The sequence below is a fragment of the Python bivittatus genome, unplaced genomic scaffold (assembly GCF_059951505.1).
Source record: "Python bivittatus isolate LINGU-HERP-01145 unplaced genomic scaffold, Pbiv_v1 ctg000700_np1212, whole genome shotgun sequence".
NCBI classification, from domain to species: Eukaryota; Metazoa; Chordata; class Lepidosauria; order Squamata; family Pythonidae; genus Python; species Python bivittatus.
Genome location: NW_028277098.1, coordinates 3,771,066 through 3,788,143, shown reverse-complemented (window position 1 = coordinate 3,788,143; position 17,078 = coordinate 3,771,066). Strand labels below are relative to the sequence as shown.

Here is a 17,078-nt window from a genome sequence, read left to right as displayed (position 1 = left end):
AAATCAATTAAAAATACAATTTAAAATAGTCCTGAATAAATAAGAATAAATATAGTCCAAGAATTGATGTTAATTGGCAAGTAGCCATTAACTATTGTTAACAGTAACAATTAGCAATTAACGGGGAGCGTCATCAGGGCACCAGCCACCCCCAGGATTGATTAAGATTCTTATTGCCCCACGCAAGCTGGTAGGGCCAGGTCTTTAGTCCTTTCCGGAAAGCCAGGAGGGTAGGGGCCCACCACATCTCTGGGGGGAGAATATTCCAAAGGGTGGGTGCAATGACAGAGAAGGCAGCCCTGCCAGCTGGCATTCTCTCGCTGACAAGGTCTGTAACATGCCCTCTCTGCCTGACCAGGTGGGACTGGTTGATATGATGGTCCCTCAGGTAACATGGACCCCTGCCATGTAGGGCTTTAACGGTAATAACCAACACCTTGAATTGAACTTGGAAGCAAACTGGGACCCAATGCAGCTCCCGCAGTAGAGGTGTTATATGTGCCATTCTCGGGGCACCCAACTTTGTCTGCGCAGCCACATTTTGAACTACCTGTAGCTTCTGGATACTCTTCAAGAATAGCCCCACGCAGAGTGCATTGCAGTAGTCTAACTGAGAGATGACCAGGGTGTGAATGACTGACCAAAGAGCCTTCTGATCCAGGAAAGGGTGTAACCGGCACACCACACAAAGTTGGGCAAGGGCCTTCCTGGCCACAACTGCCACCTACTGCTTGAGCAGGAGTCATAAGTCCAAGAGGACCCACAGAATCTGCACTGGATCTGTCTGGGGCAGTGCAACCTCCAAAACCAAAGATGGTAAATCCTCATATATAGAAGGGCCTCCAATCTGCAGCTTCCAATTAAAAACTCCAATCCACAGCCTCCAGTCCAAAACTCAATATGTAATTTATTGAGTTTTATATAGAGTATTTCAATTCATTCTATATTGTGCCCTTTTTAGTATAGCTTTTCAATAGGGATGTACAGATTCAAAGCCAGAATGGTATGACTCTGAATACTACACCTGTTGACACCATCTTAAAAAAAGTTCCCATCTTTACCTGGGCTCATACAGTAGAGCTAAGGAAGTGCTGAGAGGCTGCAACGAGGTGCTTGAGAACATGGGTGTACAATAGCTCCTCTTTAACTCAAATGTTGGTTTGCACAGCTATGGATTGCACAGTTACCATGTAGTCTAGCAAAAGATGTAGCTTCTTTAAGGAGGTGTTGCTGTGCATGTTCCCAAGTACCTTCTTGGATTCTGATCCAAAACTTCACAAAGCACTTTTCAGCATTTTAGCTTCCAATTCTAAACAAAAACCCACAAGTCCAATGTATGACAGTGTATCATTATCTTATACAGATCTGCACTTAATATTAATCTGCCATTTTACAGTACAAGTTAAGTACTAACTTGACCTTAGGTAGATTTGCAGGTGATTTTAGTTCAGTGAAACTAAGTTTAATAGGAGTGTATAAATTAAGCAAATGGTTGGAATAATTTGATATATATACATATATATATATACACACACCCACTCCTCATTTAGCAATTACCTCAGTTAGCAACCATTCACAAATATGACCGTAATAAATGGTATTTAAAAAATCATTTTCCAAGCAGTGCATGCATTTACAAACAAATTTTGTGTGCATGACAACAACGCACATCGGAGTGAGAGTAACTCTGCCATAGCTGTACAAGAGAACTTTATCTGAAAAAGATGGCAGCAACCAGAGATCTTCAGTGTCTCTCTTTCACCTCACGGGCTCACTTAGCAACCATTTCATTTAATGGCTTGGTTGTTGGAACTCAGTTGCTAAAAGTGGGTGTAACTTTTAAGTTGTCATGAAGTTGCCCATTCAGTTATGCATCTAAGCTATAGATCAAAAGTTCAATAGTCTACAATATGACTTGATTTAAATTAAGTTTTAAGTCAGTATATTAAAATTTGCTGATTTTTTCTTCAGTGAAATGTGTTTAATAAAACTGGTTCTTTTTCTTTTTTTCTGAGGCATCAGGAATTTGGCATATGCTTTTCTGCATACTTATCCTTTCAGAATAAGAGAACCAATTTCGTGTAGTGGTTACGGCACCAGGCTAGAAACCAGGAGACAGTGAGTTCTAGTCCCGCCTTAGGCATGAAGCCAGCTGGGTGACATTTGGCCAATCACTCTCAGCCCTAGGAAGGAGGAAATGGCAAACCACTTCTGAAAAAAAAACTTGCCATGAAAACTGCAGGGACTAGTCCAACACTGACTTGAAGGCACCAAAAAAAAAAAATCATTTTAAAATGAGTCAAAGGGAGGTAGAGGCCATCAGTAAGGTAACCTTCTTGGCACACATTTTATTTCAGAAATGTTCAGTTGAAGCTAAGTACTTCCTGAATCTTTTGACCTTGCTTCTGCATAAACTTGAGTTTGATTTAATTCTTTTAAAACATTATAGATACAATAGTTTAAGAGTCACTTTTTAATGAGATGGGCAGTGACAAATTTGATAAATAAATAAATAATGTTTCTATGTTATCTGTACTTATATTCACTGATTTAAGAGTACTGTAAGATCAGCACCAAACTTTGTCAGGATTGTTTTGCTTCTTAATGCAGCATTTTAAACGTTCAGCCTTGCATTTAGCTTAGCTTCTCATACAGTTTTCAGCCTCCCTCTCTCAACTTCCTATCCAATAAGAACAGTAATACAACTAAGTTTATACTTACCATAATGACTAGCTTTCTTCCACTTACCAATTCTTTAGGTTCATGGACTGATCTTTTGAACTTCCTGTGAGCTTCTGAATTTCCTGGTAAAACAGCCTATAAAGGAAAAAAAGCATCCATTTTACCACCAGGAACAAAATACAAAATGGCTGAATAGGCTAATTCTTTTGCAGTGAGGAAAATGTGTCTTCATCAATTCTTCCCCCATCAAATGTTTATTTGACCTTATTTTTACTCATCTTTCTAAATTAAAAACAACTAGTTGTGTGAGTTGGATGAGGGTAGCTGCCCCAGATGTAAGAAGCCTCAACTTGGTAGTATATACACTTGCATTGCAGTTAGCGCCATAGGGGCAGGGAACATTTGAGAACTGAGAGTAAGACTTCTTTGGCCATGATATAAATTTTTTAACAGTTTTTCTTTATTTAATTGTGGGGGTCAGTGGGTACCATGTAAGAGTGTCATGGGGCTATGTTGATTACCCCTCTATTAAGCTTGACACTGGGGAAAAAACACCAGTCACTGATCCATCTGGATTACTTTTTACTACTGTTTTATGTCTTATAGCTATTTGATACTTGACAAATGGACCGTCAGTGCTCTAATTGTATAATTATAACTTTGCTTCTCAATATACATAAAATAATGTTAATCTTCTACCTGATGGAGAACCTGGCTTAGCTTCAAGTTCTCTAAAAAGATATTTAACTATACGATTCTTAAGTTCTGTGCATGATGTCAGTGTAACTCTAATGCAGCTTGATGTGATCACAAGTATTAAAATATCTAAAAATTAGTAGTATAACATTTTTCTAAAAAAACAAAATCCCTGTGAGTTCTCTGTGAAGCTCTATTCTAATGCTGGTTACATCCATGTATAAACCAAATTGCTCAGATTATCCTGGTTTGTTCTAAATAAATATTCTGAGCCTTTGGCTCTTTTTCTGTAAGTGGCTTGAACTTTTTTGAATATAACCTTGTTGTCATGATTTAATACAGGCTTCTGATTCATTCCTCCCCAGTCGGCCAGGTCTGCTAAGTCTCTAGCCAATATTCTGGTTTATTTGGGAGCGTGTCAGTACGCTGCATGTACCTCCTAATTTGTAGATATGGGCAGCTGTTTGCTTGCAAGATAGTCTCCAGATTGAGTTGCCCCATTCAGCGCTGAATGAAACTCTTGTGAAACATAGGTTCAGACAAAGAAGTTTACTCAGGTGTAATGTGGGTAGATACAAACAAAGCCAGGGTTGGCGTGGCACAGATTACATATTGTTTTATAGGCAACCCATTCCCACGCTTTGCCAGCCCCACCTTTCGCCCCCGGCTCTCCCCCCCTCAGTTCGATGGCAGGTTCAGTCAGGGTCCTTTGTTTCCTGGCCATCTTACTCGCGAGGCAGGTCCCGTGCGGCTGACTCATGATTGCGCTTGATGGGCGGCTGATCATGGTATGAACTGCGGAGCTCTTTGTTGCTGTTGTTGGCGACACGCCTGCGACGGCTGGGGAAATCACACTTGTTGCAAGATAATTGAATCCTTCCCGCAGGCTAATTACCACCACCTGCCAGTAGTTAACTTGTGGTGAGCGCTTCCTCTTTCGCTTGCCTGCACCTGAGGCAAGGAAGCTGACCAGGCACACTTGGAACTAGCTGGGTGGAATGGCGGCTAGCTTGTCTGGCGTGCTCTGAGCCGGGCTGAACCTGACATAGATTAGGATTCCTAGCTTGTATAGAACAGCCTGAGCCTGATTCTGGCAAAACTGGGCTTTGGTTGCTCTTGTTGCATATTGGCCAAAATGTGCCAACTGACTGATACTGTCCTTACCTTTAGCAGGGAAGGCTGCACATTGCATGGGTATGACTATGGCTAGTAAGATTCTCTACTTTATTAAAAAGCATTATGTAAACCAAAAAGCATTACTTCAAAGCCATTATGGGAAGCAGAGGTCAGTACCTCTTGGCTCCACTGGTGATTACTTTGGCCCATGGAAGATCATCACTTCAAATGTGAGAGGAGAAAATTGTAAAGAGTGTGAATTAGCAAATGAAGTGCAAGAAAAAAATAGGTATACTGGGTTTAGGTTTATTATGAATGAAAGGGCAAATGGAAGAACCAGGGGTGAGTTTTGTGAAAGTTGTGCAACACTCTGAATGAATATACCTCAGAAGAAAAGTTACTGTGTTAGGAGTCATAATAGATGGGTGGTATCAGATGAGAAAAGTGTTTAGGCAGCTTGACCCAACATGAATGGGAATGGTGACTGGTAAGTATCTGCTTAGAAAAATGGCTATTTCATTCAAATATGTGGTTTAAATATAAATCTATTTTCATTGAAAAGTAATGAATAAAAAAGCATCACTGGTCTGATTGTGATGAAAATTTGAGAGAATTAATAAAGATACAAGAGAGGTACAGTGGGGCAAAAAAGTATTTAGTCAGCCACCAATTGTGCAAGTTCTCCCACTTAAAAAGATGAGAGAGGCCTGTAATTTTCATCATAGGTATACCTCAACTATGAGAGACAAAATGGGGGAAAAAATCTAGAAAATCACATTGTCTGATTTTTAAAGAATTTATTTGCAAATCATGGTGGAAAATAAGTATTTGGTCAATATCAAAAGTTCATCTCAATATTTTGTTATATATCCTTTGTTGGCAATGACAGAGGTCAAATGTTTTCTGTAAGTCTTCACAAGGTTTTCACACACTGTTGCTGGTATTTTGGCCCATTCCTCCATGCAGATCTCCTCTAGAGCAGTGATGTTTTGGGGCTGTCGCTGGGCAACACGGACTTTCAACTCCCTCCAAAGGTTTTCCATGGGGTTGAGATCTGGAGACTGGCTAGGCCACTCCAGGACCTTGAAATGCTTCTTACGAAGCCACTCCTTCGTTGCCCGGGCGGTGTGTTTGGGATCATTGTCATGCTGAAAGACCCAGCCATGTTTCATCTTCAATGCCCTTGCTGATGGAAGGCGTTCACTCAAAATCTCACGATACATGGCTCCATTCATTCTTTCCTTTACACGGATCAGTCATCCTGGTCCCTTTGCAGAAAAACAGCCCCAAAGCATGATGTTTCCACCCCCATGCTTCACAGTAGGTATGGTGTTCTTTGGATGCAACTCAGCATTCTCTCTCCTCCAAACACAACAAGTTGAGTTTAGACCAAAACATTCTACTTTGGTTTCATCTGACCATATGACATTCTCCCAACCCCTTCTGGATCATCCAAATGCTCTCTAGCAAACTTCAGACGGGCCCGGACATGTACTGGCTTAAGCAGGGGAACACATCTGGCACTGCACGATTTGAGTCCCTGGTGGCATAGTGTGTTACTGATGGTAGCCTTTGTTACTTTGGTCCCAGCTCTCTGCAGGTCATTCACAAGGTCCCCCCGTGTGGTTCTGGGATTTTTGCTCACCGTTCTTGTGATCATTTTGACCCCACGGGGTGAGATCTTGCATGGAGCCCCAGATCGAGGAAGATTATCAGTGGTCTTGTATGTCTTCCATTTTCTGATTATTACTCCCACAGTTGATTTCTTCACACCAAGCTGCTTGCCTATTGGAGATTCAGTCTTCCCAGCCTGGTGCAGGTCTACAATTTTGTTTCTGGTGTCCTTCAATAGCTCTTTGGTCTTAGCCATAGTAGAGTTTGGAGTGTGACTGTTTGAGGTTGTGGACAGGTGTCTTCTATACTGATAACAAGATCAAACAGGTGCCATTACTACAGGTAACGAGTGGAGGACAGAGGAGCCTCTTAAAGAAATACTTACAGTTCTGTGAGAGCCAGACATCTTGCTTGTTTGTAGGTGACCAAATACTTATTTTCCACCATGATTTGCAAATAAATTCTTTAAAAATCAGACAGTGTGATTTTCTGGATTTTTTCCCCTCATTTTGTCTCTCATAGTTGAGGTATACCTATGATGAAAATTACAGGCCTCTCTCATCTTTTTAAGTGGGAGAACTTGCACAATTGGTGGCTGACTAAATACTTTTTTGCCCCACTGTAAGTTTCTGAATGTAAGATAGACCCATTTTTGGTTGTGGCAATAGTGGCCATGGGAAGTGGCAGTAGTGGCCATGGGAAAAAACCAGAAAAAAATGATAGAAATTAGAATACAAAACAAGAAAGTAACACTTCTGTATGTAAGAGTGAGAATCTATTTGAAGATAGTCATGTCCAGACATAATGGGATGTGGATGTAAAGAAAGAAAACATGAAAGCTGTTTTGAACTAAGTGGAAATAATTATGTTACAAAGTGCCATCAAAACATGCGGAGTTACATAGTGGGAAGTATAAAAATGAATGCTTCATGTGTGATAAAATGAATGAGGTTGTAGGTGAGGAAAAGTGCATATAAGAAAATTACTGCTACAGGAAATGATGAGAAAAAGATATTGTATAAGGTTGCAGAGAATGTAGTCAGAGGAATAGTAAGGATTAAAAGAGGGAGAAAAAATGCAGAGTGATTTTAATGGAAATAGAAAATTGTTTTGGAAAGGAAAAGGCTTCCAATAAAGTGATTTGCAAGATTGGGACAAAACTGAAGTGAGGGAATGGTGGAAGGAGTAGTATAGAGTTTTGTGTGGGAATTATGCTGATACATTGAAGAATGAAATTGAAACAAATACTAAAAATGCTAATGTCCAAGAAAAAAAACTGATGAAAAAATCATAAATGCTCTGGGAATATTGAAAGTGATAAGTGTATAAGGAGCTTAGTTGATTAAGTCTACTTGCGAAGGAATTTGGTAGAATTCTGATTCATACATCTTTTCAGTGAGCAAAATTTGTGAAATACAATGCAGTTTTATGCTGTACAGGGGGTATGCAGATCAAATCTTGTTCTTCAACACGTAATTGAGAAATCTCTGTGATAATGAAAGTTTATTGTACATTTATTGATGTAGAAAAAGTGTATGGTAATGTGAATAGGACTTGAATTATGGAATGTTTTGAGTGAATATGGAGTTGAAGTCAGTTGCCAAAGGTAGTAAGAGTGGTATATGATGCAAGTAAAACAGGTGAGAATAAGCAGATTGTTTAGTGAATGGTTTGATACTGAGCAGAGAGTTCAGTATTGACAAGGACGTCTGATTTTCCTTTGGTTAATATGTTTACTATATGAATAAATTTATAAGGAATGCTTTGACAATAGAAGTGTGTTGGTCAGATATGTTTAAGGTGTTTGTACTTTTTTGGGCAGGTGGTGCTGTTTTGTTGTTCAGGCTGAAAACCTGAATAACTTGCAGCAAACTAAGATTCTATGATGTAACAAAGAGCATTGATCCTAAAATCCATGTTCCTTGTTGGGTTTAACATGGAAAATACAGTGAACAATTCCAAGTTATACACAAATGGCAAAAAGTAGAGCTAGTAGATGAATTTGTTTACCTTTATAGAATGTTTATTAAATATTAGAAAATAGATGCAGAAATATCAAAACTTGTACATGCTCATAGAAAGTAGGTAACTTGTAAGTTGCAAGGAATTAAAGTTGAAAGACTTTACATGGAAATGAGAGGTGGGTATGTTAAGAGAAAAATAAAAGTAAATTGAATGCAGTGAGAATGGGTTACTGAAGTTTTATTAATGGATTATATTAAGGCAGGGTCAGCTTTTTAACAACCACATAGATAGATTTTTTTTCCCAGGTTGATCTGTTCTGAACCTGGTCCTTCAGGTGTTCCAACAGTGCACCCATTGCCACTGTAAGAGTCCATATACCTTGCTGCTGGTTGTCCTTCCTCTCTTTCCTTTCACCTTTCCCAGCATTATAGATTTCTCCAGAGCACTAGGTCTTCTCATAATGTGCCTGAAGTATGATAATTTAAGCCTGTTCATTTATGCCTTGAGTGAGAACTCTGGGTTGATGTGCTTGATTTCCAGTTTATTTGTTCTATTGGCTACTCATGGTATTCAGATGAGTATTCTCCAACCCAAAGTTCAAAGGCATCAGTACTCTTTCTAGCCTGCTTCTTCAGAGTCCAACTTCTACTTCCATAGAGTGTCACCAGGAATACCACTACTTGCATGATTCTGATCTTTGTAGGTATAGATACTTCCCGGCATCTGAATATCTTTTCCAAGCCTTCGTGGCTACTCTAGCAAGTGCTAGTCTGTGGTGTGTTTCTTGACTGCTGGTTCCTTTCCTCCTGATAGTTGTTCCTAAATGGCCAAAGCTATCTACAACTTCAATATTTCATTATCAGTACTAAGGCTGGTTGCTATACCTGTTGTTGTTAGTTTGGTATACTTCAGATTAAATTTATAGTCCCATTTTGTACACTGTGCTCCTTGACTTTCATTACTATAGTTTGCAGATCATTTGCATTTTCACACTCGCTTTATTTTAAAGGTCAGACTGCAAACAGTGTATTCCAAGTACTTGCCATTTACGTTAAAAAACCATATTCACCTATTTCTCTTTAGTGAGACTAAAAATCTTCAAGGAAAGGCTGCAGTAGCACAAGATTTGAATCCAAAATGTGGTTTCTTAAAGGGGTCGTCTGCCTGATGATCTCTGTCACTACGTAAAGCTCAGTTTTGGTCAGGAGGTTGTCAGAAAAGGTGGTCTGTGAGCTGTCCACAGTCCTACACATTTTATACCTAACTTCTTTTGCTCTAAGTCACCAATCCCTAACCCACATTTCTAAATCCACATACTCTGTTCTGATCACCACATCTAATTATTTTCAGTTTATCTTCAGTTTCTCCTTTTCTTTATACTGGTTATGATACAAGTCTGAATTGAAGTATTGAATGAAGTGGAAGTACCTTATGTTCTTTACAGTAATTTACAATTTATGAACATGAATCTTTCCCTATTTCAGAATTGAGCATAAGTATGAAAATGTGATCCATTTTCCACACAAGTCCTAAAATTACATAAAGAGAACTCAGTTAAACAAATGAGTGAAAAATATTATGTGATCCAAAGCTACATATTTGTGTATGGCAAAAGTATGTGAACCTTTGTTTTCAGTAACTAGCACATCCCCCTTGGGCAGCAATAACGGCAACTAAACATTTCCAATAACTGTTGATCAGCCCCACATGTTGGCTTGGAGGACTTTAAGCCCATTCCTCCTTACAGAACAGCTTCAACTTGGGGATGTTGATGGGCTTCCTCACATGAACTGCCCACTTGAGGTCCTACCACAACATTTCTATAGGATTATGGTCAGGACTTGGACTTTGCCATTCCAAAACATTATTTTTCTTCTGCTTTAACTATTCTTTGGTCATACAACTTGTGTGTTTTGGGTCATTGTCTTTCTGCGTGTCCTACTTTCTCTTGAGCTTCAGTTCACTGACAGATACCCTGACATTTTCCTGTAGAACTTGCTGGTACAATTCAGAATTCATAGTTCCATCAATGATAGAAAGCCATCCTGGTCCAGAGGCAGCAAAGCAGGCCCAAACCATGATACTACCACCACCGTGTTTCACAGACGGGATCAGATTCTTATGCTGGAATGTAGTGTTTGCCTTTTGCCAAATGTAACACTTTTCTTTCAAGCCAAAAAGTTCTATTTTGGTCTCATCTGTCCACAGAACACTTTTGGGGGGGGGGGATATAAATGTATTAACAATTTTGATTATATTAGTAAAATCTAATACAAACTAAATTTAAAGAGAAGAGAAAGATTAAAAATGCAAAGAAAAAAAGAAAAAAGTAAGAATCTAGTAAAATAAGAGAAAAGAAATATATAAAAAAGCAATTTCCAACCTTCATCACAACAAGTATAAACAAATTTAGTAACTCTTCACCCCCTCTAAGGTTACAAACAATTATCTCTTCATCCCATTTCTTATCTATAGACAAATCCATAAAGCATCATCATTTCAGGCCTGGTGTCAGCAGAAAGTCCATAAAGGACATAACAGAAGTAACATAACGCCTTGATGAAATAAACCAAATTTATATTCCTTCCTTGTACTTCTAACAGTCTTAATCTTTAGTTCATTCAAATATTGTCGTAGGATTTGATTTCTCTTCATTTCTTCTTTGTCACATCGCACAGAGTTCTTCAAGGCTTTAACAAACCTCTTTTGTAAATCCGGTAGGAAAATATTATCCAGGTCACTCTTGGTTTGTAATTTGTATTTCCCTTTTAAATTTTAAAACCTCAGCCAGGTTTTTTTTGTAGATCCAGTGAGACATCCTTTTCTAAGTCAGTGCCTGTCAGTTGTAAATCCACTTTCAATACCATTTTTATCTTGTCAGCAAAAATTTGTTCTACATCTGTCATTTCTTCAATAACATATTTTAGACATAACCTATCCATAGAAGCAGACATCATTACTGACATTGTTGATATTGTGGCTACTAATTTCTGATTCCATTCTTCAAAAGTCTCCTTCAGTATTTTCATTGTTCTAACGTTTTGCATTTTATAGGCTTGCATTTCTTTTCTCTGCCTAAAAATGTTAGTCCCCTCTAGTGTCCAGTTTTTAAATCATAAAATTGCTTATCTCTGTTATGTCTTCCAAAAACCAAAACTATTGATCTATTTCTCACAAGAAGCTGTTTGTTATTTATAATTAATTTCAAAGTCTTATTGTAAAAGTTTCAATATTCCAAATTTATCTGGACCCTTAGTCCGTTTATAACTTTCTAAGATCAGAATCTTATTTAGCTTTTTGCTGTTTATTTCAAATTCTTTAAGTTCTTAAGCTTATAATTAATTTTTCTTTTGTTCAGAGTTGAAGATGAACTCACCCAATGAAGACTTTTCAAACCTGTTGTTCCAAAGGTCTCTAATAGCTTTAAAATGGTTAATAGGCAATTTCCAAAAGTGATTGGAAAGTGTGGTTTGCAAACTCAATGTCCTTTAAAAGACTCTGCCATGGTTGTGAGCAAGACAACTAATCCCTTCATCTCCTGGCACTCCAACCTGTGGAAAACAGCTTTCCTGTGGTCTCCTCATGAGGAGCAGCCATCCGGAGCACATGTGAGGGATCTCCTGTCCTCTCCTTGTCCAGAGAGGTTCCAGGGAACCAGTCTACTCATGTTTCCTTGGCCTTTGCCATGATCATTGGTTCCGCTTTCGCAGAGCCATCTTCAGTTCTTCATACCTGCCCTGGAAGTCCCACAGAATGTTCTTCCAATAGCCTTCCGGCTTATCTGTGCTGTCTTTCACAAACTAAACAGGCAACAATGTTCTTTTTGGAGAGTAGTGGCTTTTTCCTTGCAACTCTGCTATGCATGCCATTGTTGTTCAGTGTTCTCCTGATGGTGGTCTCATGAACACTGACATTCACCAATGCAAGAGAGGCCTTTAGTTCCTTTAACGTTACCCTGGGGTTCTTTGAGACCTCCCAGAGTATTATACGCCTTTCTCGTGGTGTGATTTAAGCTGGTCAGCCACTCCTGGGGAGGATAACATTGGTATTGAATTGCCTTCATTTGTACACAATCTGCCCAACAGTGGACTGGTGGAGTCCAGACTTTTTGGAAATATCTTTCCTAGTCTGATCAGCATCAACACTGTTTTTCAGAGGTCCTCAGAAATCTTCTTTGTTTAAGCCATGACATATTTCCACATGCTTATGTTGTGAAGATCAGACTTTGATAGTGAATACCCAAAATTCCATTCTTTAAATAAGGCAGGACATCTCACACTCACATCTGATTACCATCCCATTGATTGGAACACCTGGCCCTAAGTTCCCCTTCAAGTGAACTGATAATCTTAGAGGTTCACATATTTTTGCCACACACAGATGTGTAGCTTTGGATCATGTTCTTCAATGAATAAATGAACAAATATAATGTTTTGACTCATTTTTTAATTGGGTTCTCTTCATCTAATTCTAGGACTTGTGTGAACAGATCACATTTTAGGTAACATTTATGCAGAAATGGGATCACAAACTTTTAAGCACCACTTTATTTATCATATTTCAATAGGATCTATATAATTTGTAGACTAAGGGGCTGATTCAAAACAATTTTAATATATATATTTTTTTAATCATATGTTGCCCTTCAGAACAAACTTTCTTATAAGATAGCATATGAAACAGTAAAATCAAAACCTTAAATGTTAAATTAAAAAGAACAGGTTAAAGTACAGTGGTACCTCGGGATACGAACTTAATCCGTTCCGTGACACTGGTTGCAACTCGAGTTGGTCTCAAGTCGAGGTAAAGTTTCCCATAAGGTTCAATGTAAATCCGGTTAATCCGTTCCGCCCTCCGAATTTGGTCGCAACCCGAGGCAAATTTCCCCATAGGGTTCAATGTAAATCCGGTTAATCCGTTCCACCCTCCGCCCGAATTTGGTCGCAACCCGAGGCAATTTTCTCTTCAGAGCCTTACTCCTGCCAAGCCTGCTCTGCATTTTCTTTGGAGCCATGCTAACACGCACACCAAAAACCTTCGCAAAACACCACAAAACACACCACAAGCCTCACCGAACGTCTCCTTGCTACCGTGACCTCGCCCACAGGAAGCCGCGACCACGTGGCAGCAGGGAAAATGGCCGCGGATCCGGTTCGTAAGTCGAGGCGAATTTGTAACCCGAGGTAAATTTTTCCTGCCGAAGCTGGTCGTAACCCGAAATGTTCGTTAGTAGAGGCGTTCATAACCCGAGGTACCACTGTATATATAAAGTATAGTTCCATTAGTTATATTGTGATCTCCTAAAATAATAAATTGGTTTGTGCAAATCTTCATTGGTAAAACTAAGACTGCCATATCTGGACTGCAGAAATCCTGATGGGCTCAAAGAGAAATGGAAAATATTAACCTTTGCTGCTGTCTAGGCCATCTGGATTTTTCAGCACAAATTTGGCAATCTATATAAAACTAAGTATAAAATAAATAAAAACTATGAGTCTCATACTCCATACCTTCCCCCTCCCCCCCAAAGTAATGTGCAGCAACAATATTCATTCAGTCATTTGATCAGTCTGACTTGGGATTCAAGTCAGAAGCAGGATTCAAAAATCCAAAGCATACAAGCATGGAAACTTATAAATGGCTGTAATTTTTCTTATTTTTCTGTCAGAATGCTGACATTTCTAGACATAGTATGCATTCTGAGAAAATGAAGCCTGACCAATTTCTGAAAAACAAATGCAGCTTTTGGAGCTAAACTGATTTTGCAGGAGGGACAATTAAGGCTCTGGTAATGAGTGTGCATCTGCTGCACATATAAACATATTAATTGATAGCTTGCTGTCAGCTTATATTGTGTTAAACATGCATCATAGTCATGAGCTTTTTCTCATGTTAATGTTTATCTAAGGAGCAAGGGAGAATATAATACAATATTTCTCTCTCCAGTCTCTATTATACCCAATGTCTTTTTCAAAATGCTTTAAATTGTTAATTAAATAGATGTACTATGCTCTACATACCTGTTTGAGAGGGAATAGTAAGGACACAAAGTGGAAAATATCAATAACAGTATACAAAAAGGTTGCAGAGTGAGGTTATTTTTATTATCTGTATGCATATCATGAGAATAGGAATCAATTGGAATCAAGTACAGGTAGTTTCCAGTTTAAGAACAAGTTCTGTTCCCAAGGTCTGTCCTTAAGTCAAATTTGTATGTAAGCCGAAACAGTATTATTGTATAATACTATTTAAGGAGTATTGTGTAATGAACTCGAACCATTGTGTATTTAACTCAAATTTTGCTACAGTGGGCTCCGTTGTTAACTATCGGTCATCTGTAACCCGGGCATTCTTAACCCGGGGACTAAGATAGTTTAATTGGTAAAATGTCAATCCAATGTATCTTGCAACAACATTGTTAATGGGGCTGTTACTATTATGTCCATTTCATACAGCAGTAATGGATCATAGTTAAGTCATTATGAGGCGGTTAAGTTGGGCTTTGTTCTTATTGGCCAATCACCTGGCTTGTATGTGGTTGCTTATTTGAATAGCCAGCCCTATATAAGAATACATCAAGGGACAGGACATTGGCATTTTCAGGCAGGCAGGAAGTTTGGGTGTGTAAGCTTAAAGTCAAGCAATGGCTGCTACCACCTGGAGAAGCAGGAAAAAGAGGCAAATATGCCGGAGGCAAAGAAACAGGGCTCAATATAGACAGAGAAAGCCTGGGGTGGGAAAGAGAAGTGGGAGGCATGCAAAACCTGGCTATGGAAAAAAACGTTCCACCAGAAAATATCCCAGGAAAATGCAGAAGATGAGGCTTGACAGTGTCCGAATGACCAATGAGGCCCAAAATATCCTGCATTTCTGTGTGCATGACCTCTACAAGAAAGTGTCCTTGGCAGCTGAGCGATTGAGAAAGAAGAAGCGCCATGTCTCTATTACTGTCTCAGATGTAAGAAATGCCCTGAAAAAGATCATGCCAAGGAAGTACGACAGAAAGTCTGTATCCTCCATGTCATGCAAGTGCCGTTAGAAAGAAATCTCTTCCCTTTCCTACAATAGACTTAATAAGGAAGAAATAAAAGGGAAGGGGGGGAAAATCACCAACCTGAGATAAAATCAAATGCTTTGCCTGCCTGAAAAAAACAGTATCTTCAAATTTCCAAGCAATCCTGTGACCTACCTTTTTATTACTAGCTCAACATCATTACTAGTAATGAACTCAAGGATGGACAGAGTCTGGCAAAATGATTATCATATTGCTGTTGTGCTGAATTAGATGACTTACTAATTGGAGGAAAATTACAAAAGTTGTGGAATACCAAGGACTCTGATCAACTGCTATGCGGCATGTGAGATGTACCTTGAAGGGAGATATATTCCCTTTTTCAATAAAACAGGATCTGTGCAGGATAATACATTTTAGTATGTGTCTTTTATATTGGAGTAATGATGGCTTGTTTGTCAGGCTGTTTTTGCATATTATTCAGTCTCCAGAGCTTGTAACTTTGATCCCTCTGGCATGTTCTGAATGCAACCACAAAGTTGAAATTGTCCATGACTGCTGTCTTTGCAGAATTTATAGAATGCAATATTACTTATCATTTTGCTGTTAAATTTATCTGTTACTGTAACTTTGATTGTCTTTTTAATAGTGGTAGAAAAGGGGCTTTTATGCCATTCTGTTTGAGTCACTTGTATCTGAGTACATGTTCAGATTGATACATTTATACTTGTTATGCAACAGACATACTTTAAATATTGATCAGGTAATAGATGTTATTCTTGGAGTGTTTGTGCCTTCTCCAGTGTTCCCACTGTATCTTCCATTAGACAAAATCATTGCAGACATACAGTTTTGAATCTGAAACATTCAAATTGTGAATGCTTCAGGTGTGCTAAGCAAACTGTATTATTTCTAGGTGTCTTATGTGAAAATATATTTTATCAATACTTTATTTATAAAATACACATCCAAAAATATGTCTGACTTAATATCTAAAAAGTATTTCAGTTCATCTCAAATAAAGTATTACCCCAAAAGAGGTTACAAAGAAACCGTCTTTCTCTCTACCCCTAAAAGGTCTGCCCTAAATATTTTACCTTTCTCTGCAGTGTGTGCCATCTTTTGTTTGTTTCTCATCCTTCAAAGGACAAAATAAAAGGAGTACAAAAGTTTTATCTCAGCCCTTTGTTTCTTCCTTGGGTGGTCAGTAGCAGAGAGAAGGAAGCAAATAGACCTGAGGAATTGAGAAAGACTGGAGAGGTGGAAATATAAAGAAAAGGAACTAGGCGCTGCAATTAAGGTTTGAAACTAAAACTTTGAAATTGCCTGTAAGTCAATTACAAAACAAAATGTTGTTTAAAAAATTACCTGTTGTTAGAATGAAGCAGATTGTTTGGGAAATATTTGGAATAATATATTTTTAGTAGAACTGCTGGAGGCAGGTAAGCTTTCAAAATAGCTGCTTCTGAGATCCAAGAAGCCAGTAGTAATAGGAGGCAGTGGGGAGCAAATCAGAATATCTAGAAAAGCAGCTGTGTATATGGTGAAGAATGAAATTAGATTAAGCAATACCAAAGAGTCAGAAGATGTAGCTAGCCACCTCTTCAGCTAATAACATTTGATTCTCCTTCCATTCCCCTTTTGTTAGGGAGGAGAAGGGGAAACTAAGGAACCCTAGCAATGCTAATTAGAAGTAGAGAACAAACTCTCTCCCCAAAATTTACTGTACTCAGTAAGTATGTGTAGCATTAAAGTCCTTATTGCAGTTTTAACCAACTTGAAAGATATAAAGAGATAAATAAACAGTAATGCTAAAAATCTAAAATGCTGTGAAGAGAGCCAATTTGGTGTAGTGGTTAAGGCACCAGGCTAGAAATGAGGAGACGGTGAGTTCTAGTCCCGCCTTAGGCACAAAGCCAGTTGGGTGACCTTGGGCCATCAACTCTCTCTCACCCCTAGGAAGGAAGAAATGGCAAACCACTTCTGAAAAAAA

The 17,078-nt window shown here is 38.7% G+C and overlaps 1 protein-coding gene across 4 annotated transcripts in view; it reads left to right on the top strand.

Moving 5' to 3' along the window:
* The window catches only part of RC3H1 (ring finger and CCCH-type domains 1), a 75,692-nt gene that overhangs the window by 3,680 nt on the left and 54,934 nt on the right, over window positions 1–17,078 (top strand). The window lies entirely within an intron of this gene.